We start from the raw sequence: 13,548 nt of genomic DNA, 5'->3' as shown, positions 1-13,548 counted from the left end.
AGTCAAAGGGATCACATAAACAAGACTAGTGTCTGCTAATATTAACTGATAGAATTAAAAAGGAGAGAATGATCCAACGTGGGAAGCGGGAAACGCAGCAGACTCATAGAATGGCAGATGTCCTAAACAGCACTTTGGCCTCAGAATCAGCCTTTAAGGCATTCGGATCTGGCTGAAAAGCCCATGAGAGTATTTTAGGCATGGAAAGCCAAGACATTGCGGCAAAAAAGAAAAAAACCAACAACCTAAATGAAAGATTTTTGTGAGTGAGATCCCAGAGGATAAAACGGGCCATCAAAGAAGGAGGTACCTTCCTCTGAAGAGAGGAGAGAACTTCCACTTTGACTATGGCCTTGTCTAAATAAGATCAGAGTTGGATGGCCAGCGCCGTGGCTCAGTAGGCTAATCCTCCGCTTTGCGTTGCTGGCACACTGGGTTCTAGTCCCGGTCGGGGCACCGATCCTGTCCCAGTTGCCCCTCTTCCAGGCCAGCTCTCTGCTATGGCCAGGGAGTGCAGTGGAGGATGGCCCAAGTAGTTGGGCCCTGCACCCCATGGGAGACCAGGAGAAGCACCTGGCTCCTGCCATCGGAACAGCACAGTGCACCGGCCGCAGCGCACCTACCACGGCGGCCATTGGAGGGTGAACCAACGGCAAAAGGAAGACCTTTCTCTCTGTCTCTCTCTACTGTCCTCTCTGCCTGTCAAAAATTTAAAAAAAAAAAAAAGATCAGAGTTGGCAAACTCAAGAGGCTTCCATAGCCTTGGTAACTCATGACAAGAGCCTCGGGTGATTACTGATGCCATAAACAAGAGTGTCAATTGCTACGTCAACAACAGGAGTCACTGTGCACTTACTCCCCATATAGGACCTCTATCTTTAATGTGTTGTCCAATGTGAATTAATGCTATACCTAGTACTCAAACAGTACTTTACACTTTGTGTTTCTGTGTGGATCTAAACTGCTGAAATCTTTATTTCATTTAAACTAAATTGATCTTCTGTATATAGAGATAATTGAAAATGAATCTTGCTGTCAATGGAATGGGAGAGGGAGCGGGAGATGTGAGGGTTGCCTGTGGGAGGGAATTTATTGGGGGTAAAAAGCCTCTGTAATCCAAAAGCTGCACTTTGGAAATTTATATTTATTAAATAAAAGTTTAAAAAAATGTGAGTTCTATCTTTTTCATTCCTCTCCCATGTCAGGATATAACATTCATCCCCACTTCCATGCTGCCATCTACCATAGGTAGATGCAGCCTCTAGGCCATCACCAGACACCTGATGCCAGTGCCCTGTTCTTGGATTTCTGTGGAGCTGTGGGAAATAAATTTCCAATGCTTATGAATTTCCAATTCTTCTATATTTTATGATAATAGCACACAGATGGAGGAATAAAGTATTCAAAACTAAATACAGTCCTTGGGTCATCAGGGAGATGGCTAACCAGAGGTGCCTGGCTGGCTTACCTCTGCAACAAAAGGGTCAAAACAAAGAAAACAGAAACTACTACTTCATTGAAGTATCTGATGCAGACAGCTAGAGTGCATCGGGGTTGTGGCCGAGACATCATAAAACATGGAGGCTCACAATGGCCTTATAAGGAAGAGAACTAAGCATACAGCATCTGCCATCATCCCATCATTCTACTCAAGCTCAACCCTGAAACAAGAAAGGTGTTGCACAACAGGGAAAAGGTAAGCAAGAGACCTCCAGCGGTCCAAGTGAGCACTATGGACACTTGATGTATTGGCTGCCAGAGAAGTCTGTAGCCCTCAAAGGCCATGAACCCAATTGGGGGTGGGGGGCTGCCAGGGAATCCACATGACAGCATTGCCCCAGAGAAAGAGCTAAGCCCACATTGTACCTTCCCCAACCCAGGCTCCTGCCACAGAATCCGGCGCCCCAACCGGGACTAGAACCCGGTGTGCCAGCGCCGCAGGCGGAGGATCAGCCTGTTAAGCCACGGCGCCAGCCCTAAAAAACCTTCTGATAGCCCTAGAAAACTGCCAGGCAACCTACTCATCACCTTTTTCCTGGAATGTAACTAGGCAGCCCACTGTGAGCACCTTGATCCCTGAAGTACCCATGCAGTCTTTGGATACTGATAGGCTTGCCAGGATGGCTCACCCCTATCTTGCCCTCAGACATTGATAAGCACCTGATCCAACTACTGAGGGTGTTTCTCTACACTTGTAGCCTGGTGCACTGCACCCAGAGTTGCTGACAAACTTGCTTCAGCTGAAAGAATTGCATCCCAGATGACAAAATAAGCAAACTACTGCTGCCTAGGCCACTAAGACAGCTACAAGCATCACCAAATTTGATTACAAATGATGGAGTTATCCAGACATTCACTAGTCCTCCCACCTAGAACCAAAATCAATTAGCCTATTCAAGCAACACCTAAGAAATGTCTTGCAAAGAAAGTGTGTTTCTCTGAAAGTCACTCTATAAAACTGGTAGAGGCAACTAATATGCCACATTCATAAATATCAATATAAGGATACAAGAAGCATGAAATTAAGGTAATGACACAGTAGCAAAGATTCATAATAATGCTACCAAAAGACAGCAAATGACAAATTAGCTGAAAAATAATTCAAAATAACAATTTTAAATAAACCCAATAAAATACAAGAAAATACACCTGTTCAACAAAATTTGGAAAGCAATTCACAATCTGAGTGAGAAATGCAATAAAGAGATAATAACAACAAAAAGAAACAACAAAAATATTGAAACTAAGGAACGCAAATGAAATTTTAAAATACAGTAAGAACCTCTACAACAAACTAGACTAAGAAGCAAAAAGATTTTGTGAGCTTGAAGACAGGTCTTTTGAAATAATGTGCTGAGAGAGAGAGAGAGAGAGGAAAATAAATTTAAAAGAATGTACTGGCCATGGGGTCCAGGCTCCTCGAACGCCTAGCCCCGCGGCTGGGCCTCTCCGATCCCGACCTGCTGAGGAAAGCAGAGGAGTCCTTACGACTGTCCCAGTTGAAGTGTGTTGGCCTCTCTGCCCATACCGCCGAAACCAGCAGTGCGGTCATGTGCCTGGACCTCGCAGCTTCCTGTATGAAGTACCCCTTGGACAGGGCTTATTTAATTAAACTTTCTGGTTTGAACAAAAAGATGTATCAGAGCTGTCTTAAATCTTTTGAGTGTTTACTGGGCTTGAATTCAAATATTGGAATCAGAGACCTAGCAGTACAGTTTAGCTGTACAGAAGCAGTGAACATGGCTTCAAAGATACTGCAAAGGTATGAATCCAGTCTTCCTCAGACACAGCAAGTAGATCTTGATTTGTCCAGGCCGCTTCTCACCACTGCTGCAGTACTCTCAGCATGCAAGATTCTAAAACTGAAAGTGGATCAAAACAAAACGGTAGCTGCATCTGGTGTAAAAAAGCCGTATTTGACCGACTGTGTAAACAATTGGAGAAGATTGGACAACAGATTGACAGAGAGCCTGGAGATTTAGCTGCTCCACCACAGAAAAAAAAAAAAAAAAAAAACAGAAAGCAGTGGATGAATTGCCAGCAAAGAAACAGAGAAGATAGTAGAGACCTCACACAAACCACAGAAAGATGAAGACTTGACACAGGGTTATGAAGAATGGAAAAGGAAGATTTTGGAAAATGCTGCCATTGCTCAAAAGGCTATAGCAGAGTGATTTCAGTTTCCAAAGACTATTGCCTTAAAAGCAAAGAAGCTAACACAAGGGCTGATGTCTGGGCAGTATGCTGACCCTTAACATCATAATGGGTCAACCACAGTGCCTCACTTGGCCTGGGCTTCCCACAGGTCTGTGCTCTACTACAAAATTAGATTGGGGCCATTTTGCTTTTTTGTTTTTGTTTTAAGCAAAAGGCAGTGTCCTTCCCTATCTGCAGTGTGAAATATGTGCTGAATGGAATCTTACAGATTTAACTCAAGTCTTTGTGTAGGCTTTTTGGTTTGACTAAATCGATGTGTTACACAGACTAAGTTAATAAGTGTCATTTTTTATATACAAAAAAAAGAATGTACTGAGAGAAGATACACGGCATGACTTTGTTTTATTTTTTGAATTTGCTGAAAATTATTTTATGGCCAAGCATATGGTCCATCCTAAAGAAAGTTCCATTCACTAGTGAGAAGAATGCATATTCTGCAACTTTAGGGTGAAAAGTTCTGTGGATATCTGGTAGGTCTATTTGGTCTATATTGTCAATTAACTATGCTATATCTTTGTTGAATTTCTGTCTGCTTGACCTGTAATTGCTGAAAGTGGGGTATTTAAGTCCCCATTACTATTGTATTGGAGTCTATGTCTCCCTTTAGATCCATTAACATTCATTTTAAACACCCAGTCACCCTGTAATTGGGTACATATGTCACATCTTCCCGAGAAATTGATTTGTCAAGCATTACATAGGGTCCTTCTTTACCTTTATTAACAGTTTTTGTGTTAAAGTCTATTTTGTCTGATATTAGAATGGCTACACCTGCTCTTTTTTTAACTTTTTTTTTTTTGACAGGCAGAGTGGACAGTGAGAGAGAGAGACAGAGAGAAAGTTTAACTTTTTTGACAGGTAGAGTTAGACAATGAGATAGACAAGAGAAAGGTCTTCCTTCCATTGATTCAGCCCCCAGATGGCTGCTACGGCCAGCGCACTGTGCCAATCTGAAGCCAGGAGCCAGGTGCTTCCTCCTGATCTCCCACGCAGGTGCAGGAGCCCAATCACCTGGGCCATCCTCCACTTCCTTCCCAGGCCACAGCAGAGAGCTGGACTGGAAGAAGAGCAGTCGGGACTAGAACCCAGCCAAGGATTAGCCAAGTGAGCCACAGCGCCAGCCCCACCTGCTCTTTTTTGGATTCTGTTAGCATGGAATATCTTTTTCCATCCTTTCATTTTCAAGAGACCCCAAATAGCTAAAGCAATCTTATACAACAAAAACAAAGCCAGAAGCATCACAGTACCAGATTTCAAGACACATTACAGTACTGGCAAACACACACACACACATACACACACACACAGATGGATAGAATAATGAAACAGAGAAGAATCTCCGAAAATCAATCCACACATCTACTACCAACTTATCTTTGACAAAGGAGCTAAATCAATTGCTGTAACAAGGACATTCTCTTTAACAAATGGTGCTGAAAAAACTGGATCTCTGTATGCAGAAATATGAAGCAAAATCCCTACCTTCCACCTTGCACAAAAGTCCACACAATGGATCAAAGACTTCAATCTATGACCTGATACTATCAGATTATTAAAGAACATTTGGGAAGCTGTGTAAGACATTGGCATAGGCAAACACTTTTTGGAGAAGACCTCAGAAGCACAGGAAATCGAAGCCAAAATTGACAAATTGGATTACATCAAATTGAGAAGTTTCTGCACCACAAAAGTAACATCAGCAGTAAAGAGGCAACTGACAAAATGGGGGAAATTATTTGCAAATTATACAACTGATAAATGGTTATTATCAAGAATCTATAAAGAGCTCAAGAAACTCAACAGCAACTAAGCAAACAATCCAGTTAAGAAATGGGCAAAGGACCGGAACAGGAGTTTTTCAAAAGTGGAAATCCAAATGGCTAACAGACACATGAAAAATGCTCAGGAATACTAACCATCAGGGAAATGCAAATCAAAACCAAATGAGGTTTCACCTCACCCCCATTAGAATAGCTTTCCTGCAGAAATCAACAAACAATGCTGGTGAGGATGTCAGGACAAAGTTCCCTAAAACATTGTTGGTGGGAATATAAACTGGTGCAACCATTGTGTGAAGACAGTATGGAGATACTCAGAAATTTGAATACAGACCTACCATATGACCCAACCATCCCTCTCCTAGGAATTTACCCAAAGGAAATGATATCAGCATATGAAAGAGTTATTTATACCCCCACATTCACTGCAGCTCAATTTGCAATAGCTAAGATATGGAACCAACCCAGATACCTATTAACTGAAGACTGGATAAAGAAATAATGGAATACTTACACCATGGAATACTACACAGTGGTTAAAAAATGAAATCCTATTCATTGCAACAAAATGGATGCAACTGTAAAACAGTATACTTAGTTAAATAAGCCATTCCCAAAAAGACAAATACCACAGGTTCTCCCTAATCTGTGGTAACTATTGGAGTACCTAAAAGATAATCTATAAAAGTGAAATTGACACTCTGAGGTGCAATGACTTTGAATAGCCCTTGTCTTTTTTTTTTTAACTGTTATTTAATGAATATAAATTTCCAGTGTACAGCTTATGGATTACAATGGCTTCCCCCCCCCATAACTTCCCTCCCACCCGCAACCCTCCCCTCTCCCGCTCCCTCTCCCCTTCCATTTGCATCGATTCATTTTCAATTCTCTTTATATACAGAAGATCAATTTAGTTTAAAGATTTCAACAGTTTGCACCCACATAGAAACACAAAGTGAAACATACTGTTTGAGTACTAAACTAATGAAAAACAAGTTTTTTTAATCATATTATTTGTTGAATTCTTTACTTAATGTCAGGTTAATCTTATAAAGTTATTTGAAAATAGATCTCAGTAAAAAATAAGAATAACAGTAGGAGAGGGAAGAGGAATAAGGATGGGTTCAGGTGAGAGGGAGGAAAAGGTGAGTATAATCACTATGTTCCTAAATTTGTATAGGTGAAATGCATGGGTTTTGTATACCTTAAATTGAAGGTTTCTATGTAAATAATACTACTAATAATAAAAACAGAAATTTGAAATCTCTTGAAATAAATTAGAAGTAAAATGTACATACTAAACCTAGTATACCATAAAAGTAGTATGAGGAGTTGCCAGTGCTGTGGTGTAAGGGGTAAAATCACTGCCTGCAGTGCCAGCATCCCATATGGGCACTGGTTTGAGTTCCACCTGCTTCACTTCTGATTGAACTCCCTGCTAATGTACCCAGGAAAGCAGCAAAAGATGGCCCAAGTCCTTGGGACCTTGCACTCATGTAGGAGACCCAGAAGAATCACAGGATCCTGGCTTTGGATTAGCCCATCTCTAGCCATTGTGGCCATTTGGTGGCCTGGGTGTGTCATCTTAGGCACTCCCCTAACCCTGGAGAACTGAACAGAGTTCTCTGGCCACACCCACTACAAGCCTCTAGAGATTCACTGAAAACAGACAATCTACTTATCTACAGAGTCATACTACAAAGATAAAAGTTGCCACAATGGAAAAAAAGAAGAAGAAAAAACCAATGAGTATCTCCACAAATACCGAAAAACAAACTCAACAACCCAAGAAACAAGAAAAAGGGAGATAATATGACACTCTCAAAAGAACACAACACTTCAATACTAGATTATGAAGAGGACAAGATAGAAGAAATGCAAGAAGGGGACTCAAAAAATTGATCATAAGATTACATAGATGTAATCAAAAGCAAACGTATGAACTACTGAAATTGATGCAGGACACAAAAGAAAATCTCTCACATGAAATTAAGATCTTAAGGAGGAATCAAAATGAAATGAAGAATTCAATAGAACATGAAATTGATATCTTAACGAGAAATCAAAATGAAATGCAGAATTCAAAAGAACAAATAAAAAATGCAGTGGAGAGCCTTGAAAACAGAATAAATGAGGCAGAAGAGAGAATAACAGACTCAGAAGACAAATCACAGCAAAGTATACAGTCAATCCAAAGACAAGAAGAGGAAATTAGAAATCTAAAAAACACTGTTTGGAATCTATAGGATACTATTAAAAACTCTAACATGCAGGTTCTAGGAGTTCCTGAAGGCATGGAGAGAGAGAAAGAATTAGAAGGCCTTCTTAGTGAAATATCAGCAGAAAAATTCCTGGGTTTGGAGAAATAAAGGGACATCCAAGTACAGGAAGCACACAGAACTCCCAGTAGACGTGACCAGAAAAGATCCTCACCATGACACATTGTAATCAAACTCACAGTGAAACATAAAGAAAAGATTCTAGTATATGCAAGAGAGAAATGCCAGTTACTTTCAGAGTATCTCCAATTAGACTCACAGCAGATTTCTCATCAGATACCCTACAGGCTAGGAGAGAATGGCAAGATATAACCCAAGTCTTAAGGAAAAAAACTGTCATCTCAGAATGATATACCCTGAAAGCTCTCATTTGTGAATGAAGATGAAATAAAGACCTTTCGTAGCAAACAGAAATTGAAAGAATTTGTCACCACCTGTGCAGCACTGCAAAAGATGCTTAAGATCTGTTACACATATAAATACAAAAACATGGTTATCAATATGAAAGAAGATAAAGGAAGAAAATCTCTCAGTAAAGGATCAAAGAAAGTTAAAGTATAAATTAGGAATATCTTTGGAAAAGCGGCAGGGCAAAGTCATTACTTATCAATAGTCGCATTGAATGTAAATAGCCTCAACTCCCTAGTTAAAAGGCACAGATTGCCTGAATAGATAAAAAAAAATACATCTATTTGCTGCCTACAAGAAACACATCCTACCAACAAAGATGCCCACAGACTGAAGTGAAAGGATGGAAAAAGATAATCCATGCCAACAGAAACCAAAAAAGAGCTGATGTAGCCATTTAATATCACAAAATAGGGGCTGGCAGTGTGGATTAGCCAGTAAAGCCACAGCCTGAAGTTCAGGGATCCCATATGGGCGCCAGTTCAAGTCCCAGTTGCTCCACTTTCAATCCAGCTCTCTGCTATGGCCTGAGAAAGCAGTAGAAGATGGCTCAAGTCCTTTGGTTCCTACACCCACATGAGAAGACCTGGAGGAAGCTCCAAGCTCCTGGCATCTGATCAGTACAGCTCCGCCATTGTGGTTATCTGGGGAGTGAACCAGCAGGTAGAAGACCTCTCTCTCTTTCTCTCTCTCTCCCTCTCTTTCTCTCTCTCTCCCTCTGCCTCTCCTTCTATCTCTGTGTGACTCTGGCTTTCAAACAAATGAATAAATCTTTAAAAAATCAGATAAAATAGACTTTAATACAAAAACTGCTAAAACAGACAAGAAGGGCACTATATACTGATCAAAGGATCAATATAACAGGAATATGTGACTATTATAAATGTATATGCACCTAATTAGAGGGAACCTTGCTATTTAAAAGAAATGTTAAGGGATTTAAAGGAAGACTGAGACTCCAATACGATAGTATTGGGGAACTTCAATACTCCACTTTCAGCAATGGACAGATCAACAAGACAGAAAATCAACAAGGAAACATCAGACTTAATCGACACTATAGATCAAATGGATCTAACAGATATCTACAGAACTTTTCATCCTACACTTAAAGAATGCACATTCTTAGTGGTACATAGAACTTTCTCTAGGATTGACTACAACTAGGCCATAAAGCAAGTCTCAGTAAATTCAAAAAAATCAAAATCGTACCATGCATCTTCACAGAACACAATGGAATGAAGCTGGAAATCAGCAACTCAGGAATCTCTAGAGCATATACAAACACATGGAGACTGAACAATATGTTCCTGAATGAACAGTGGGTCATAGAAGAAATCAAAAGAGAAATCAAAAAATTTCTGGAAACAAATGAAGATGACAACACAACATATCAAAACTTGTGGGAAACAGCAAAAGCAGTGTTAAGAGGAACGTTTATAGCAATAAGTGCCTACATAAAGAAATTAGAAAGGCAAAATAAATGAGCTATCAATGCATCTCAGGGATCTAGAAAAACTACAGCAAACCAAACTCAAAAATAAGAGAAAAGAAATAATTAAAATTAGAAATGAAATCAACAAAATTAAATCCAAAAAATAATACAAAAGATCAGCAAAACGAAGAGCTGTTGTTTTGAAAAAATTGACACATAATTATCCCAACTAACAAAAAAAAGAGAGAGAAGACCCAAACAAATAAAATTAGAAGGCTGGCGCCGTGGCTCAACAGGCTAATCCTCCGCCTTGCGGCACTGGCACACCGGGTTCTAGTCCCGGTCGGGGTGCCGGATTCTGTCCCGGTTGCCCCTCTTCCAGGCCAGCTCTCTGCTATGGCCCAGGAGTGCAGTGGAGGATGCCCAAGTGCATGGGTCCTGCACTCCACGGGAGACCAGGATAAGCACCTGGCTCCTGCCTTCAGATCAGCACGGTGCACCGGCCGCAGCACACCAGCAGTGGTGGCCATTGGAGGGTGAACCAAGGAAAAGGAAGACCTTTCTCTCTTGTCTCTCTCTCTCACTGTCCACTCGGCCTGTCAAAAATTAAAAAATAAATAAATAAATAATAAAATAAAATTAGAGAAGAAAAAGTACATGTAACAACAAAAAACTCAGAAATAAAAAAGAGTCATCAGAAATTACTACAAAGAATTGTATGCCAACAAACTGGGAAATCCAGCAGAAATGGATAGAATCCTGGACACATACAACCTACCTAAATGTAACCATGAAGACATAAAATCTAAACAAACCCATAACCAAGAAAGAAATTGGATCAGTAATAAAAGTCCTCTCCCAAAAAGAGCCTAGCACCATTAGATTCACTGCTGAATTTTACCAGACATTTAAAGAAGAACTAATTCCAATTCTTCTCAAGCTATTCAAAACATTGAAAGAGAAGGAATCCTCCCAAATTCTTTCTGTGAAGCCAGCATCACCTTAATTCCTAAACTTGAAAAAGATGCAGCAGAGAAAGAGAATTACAGACCAACTTCCCTGATGAACATAGATGCAAAAATCCACAACAAAATTCTAGCCAATAGAATGCAACAACACATCAGAAAGATCATCCACCCAGACCAAGTGGGATTTATCCCTGGTATGCAGGAATGGTTCAACATTCACAAATCATTAATGTGATACATCACATTAACAAACTGCTGAAAAAAAACACATGATTATTTCAATAGATTCAGAGAAAGCACTTGATAAAATACAGCACCCTTTCATGATGAAAACTCTAAGAAAATTGGGTATAGAAGGAACATTCCTCAACAGAATCAAGGCAATTTATGACAAACCCACAGCTACCATTCTATTGAATGCAGAAAAGTTTGAAGCATTCCAACTGAGATCTAGTACCAGACAGGGATGCCCACTCTCACCATTCCTATTCAGTGTACTACTGGAAGTTTAGCCAGAGTCGTTAGTCAAAAGAAGAAATCAAAGGGACACAAATTGGGAAGAAGGAAGTCAAACTATCCCTATTTGCAAACAGCATAATTCTTTACATAGGAGATCTGAAAAATGCAACAAAGAGACTAATAGAACTCATAGAAGATTTTGGTAAAGTAATCAGATATAAAATCAATACACAAAAATTAATAGCCTTTGTATACACAGTCAATGCCACAGCTGAGAAAGAACTTCTAAAATCAATCACATTCACAATAGCTACAAACAAAATTGAATACCTTGGAATAAACTTAACCAAGGATGTCAAAGACCTCTACAATCAGAATTACAAATCATCAAAGAAAGAAATAGAAGAGGATACAAAAAAATGGAAAAATCTTCTATTTTCCTGGATTGAAATTATCTGTATCATCAAAATGTCCATTCTTTAAAAAGCAATTTACAGATTCAATGCAATACCAATCAAAAAACCAAAGACATTCTTCTCAGACCTAGAAAAAATGATGTTGAAATTTATACGGAGGCACAGGAGACCTCAAATAGCTAAAGCAATCTTGTACAACAAAAACAAAGCCGGAGGCATCACAATACCAGATTTCAGGACATACTACAGGGCAGTTGTAATCGAAACAACATGGTACTGGTACAGAAACAGATGGATAGACCAGTGGAACAGAATAGAAACTCCAGAAATCAGCCCAAACATCTACAGCCAACTTATATATGATCAAGGATCTAAAACTAATTCCTGGAGAAAGGACAGTCTATTCAATAAATGGTGCTGGGAAAACTGGATTTCCACATGCAGAAGCATGAAGCAAGACCCCCTACCTTTAACCTTACACAAAAATCCACTCAACATGGACTAAAGATCTAATTCTATGACCCAACACCATCAAATTATTAGAGAACATTGGAGAAACCTTGCAAGATATAGGTACTCGCATAGACTTCTTGGAAAAGACCCCAGAGGCACAGGCAGTCAAAGCCAAAATTAACAATTGGGATTGTGTCAAATTGAGAAGTTTCTGTACTACAAAAGAAATGGTCAGGAAAGTAAAGAGGCAACCGACAGAATGGGAAAAAATATTTGCAAACTATACAACAGATAAAGGATTAATAACCAGAATCTACAAAGAAATCAAAAAACTCCACAACACCAAAACATACAACCCACTTAAGAAATGGGCCAAGGACCTCAATAGACATTTTTCGAAAGAGGAAATCCAAATGGCCAACAGACACATGAAAAAATGTTCAGGATCACTAGCAATCAGGGAAATGCAAATCAAAAACACAATGAGGTTTCACCTCACCCTGGTTAGAATGGCTTATATACAGAAATCAATTAACAACAGGTACTAGTGAGGGTGTGGGGAAAAAGGCACACTAACCCACTGTTGGTGGGAATGCAAACTGGTTAAGCCATTATGGAAGTCAGTTTGGAGATTTCTCAGAAACCTGAATATAACCCTACCATACAACCCAGCCATCCCACTCCTTGGAATTTACCCAAAGGAAATTAAATTGGCAAACAAAAAAACCTTCTGCACCTTAATGTTTATTGCAGCTCAATTCACAATAGCTGAGACCTGGAGTCAACCTAAATGCCCATCAACAGTAGACTGGATAAAGAAATTATGGGACAGGTACTCTATAAAATACTATACAGCAGTAAAAAACAATGAAATCTGGTCATTTTCAACACAATGGAGGAATCTGGAACACATCATGCTGAATGAAATAAGCCAGTCCCAAAGGATCAAATATCATATCTTCTCCCTGATCTTTGACAACTAAGCACCTAAAAAGAAACCTGTTGAGGTGAAACTGACACTATGAGAAGCAATGACTTGATCAGCCTTTGTCCTGACTGTCGAGAAACAGTTTATTATTTTATTTTTTCACTACTTTTTTTTGAGGATACCCAGGGCTTTATTTTGTAATGCAGAGGCCACACTGTGGCCCAAACCCCACTTCCTACCCTGTACCTCTTAAATGTTTATCACTCTAGGAGACCCAGCAATCCCCTTCATGATCTTTTGAAGATCATTGAACTGGAAAATTACACCCTTATTTCTCTTAAACAGATTTCCCCAGTCAAAATCATCTTTCTTTTTTCTTTATCTCTTGGTGTTTCCACATAATTGCTGTTTGAAGGAGAATCAGGCAGACACAGAAGGAGTGAGAGAAGGGAATAATGCGCATCTGTCTTTGTTTCGTTTACGTTGGGAAGTGATGAATTTGGAAATTCCTCAGTTAATCTCTTCCAGCTAGCAGCCTTGCTGAGATCAGAATGAATTATGAATTTCTCATGAATTCCTTCTATTGTCTTTTCTATTTTGTGGCTATTGACATCCAAGAAACGATGAAACCTGAAGTTGGACCAGGCGAAGTTCAGCGCGAGCTGGAAGTTGGGGTCCGCCTCGTCCTGCAGGCCGGTGACATGTCG

At 39.8% G+C, this 13,548-nt stretch overlaps 1 pseudogene; it reads left to right on the top strand.

The window, feature by feature from the left end:
• Nucleotides 1-2,903: 2,903 nt before the first annotated feature.
• On the top strand, nucleotides 2,904-3,674 carry LOC133747525 (origin recognition complex subunit 6-like; annotated as a pseudogene).
• The last annotated feature ends 9,874 nt before the right edge of the window (nucleotides 3,675-13,548 follow it).

Source organism: Lepus europaeus, chromosome 2 (genome assembly GCF_033115175.1).
Source record: "Lepus europaeus isolate LE1 chromosome 2, mLepTim1.pri, whole genome shotgun sequence".
NCBI classification, from domain to species: Eukaryota; Metazoa; Chordata; class Mammalia; order Lagomorpha; family Leporidae; genus Lepus; species Lepus europaeus.
The sequence above is the reverse complement of the archived record's forward strand: the minus strand, read 5'-3'. Positions and strand labels throughout refer to the sequence as shown.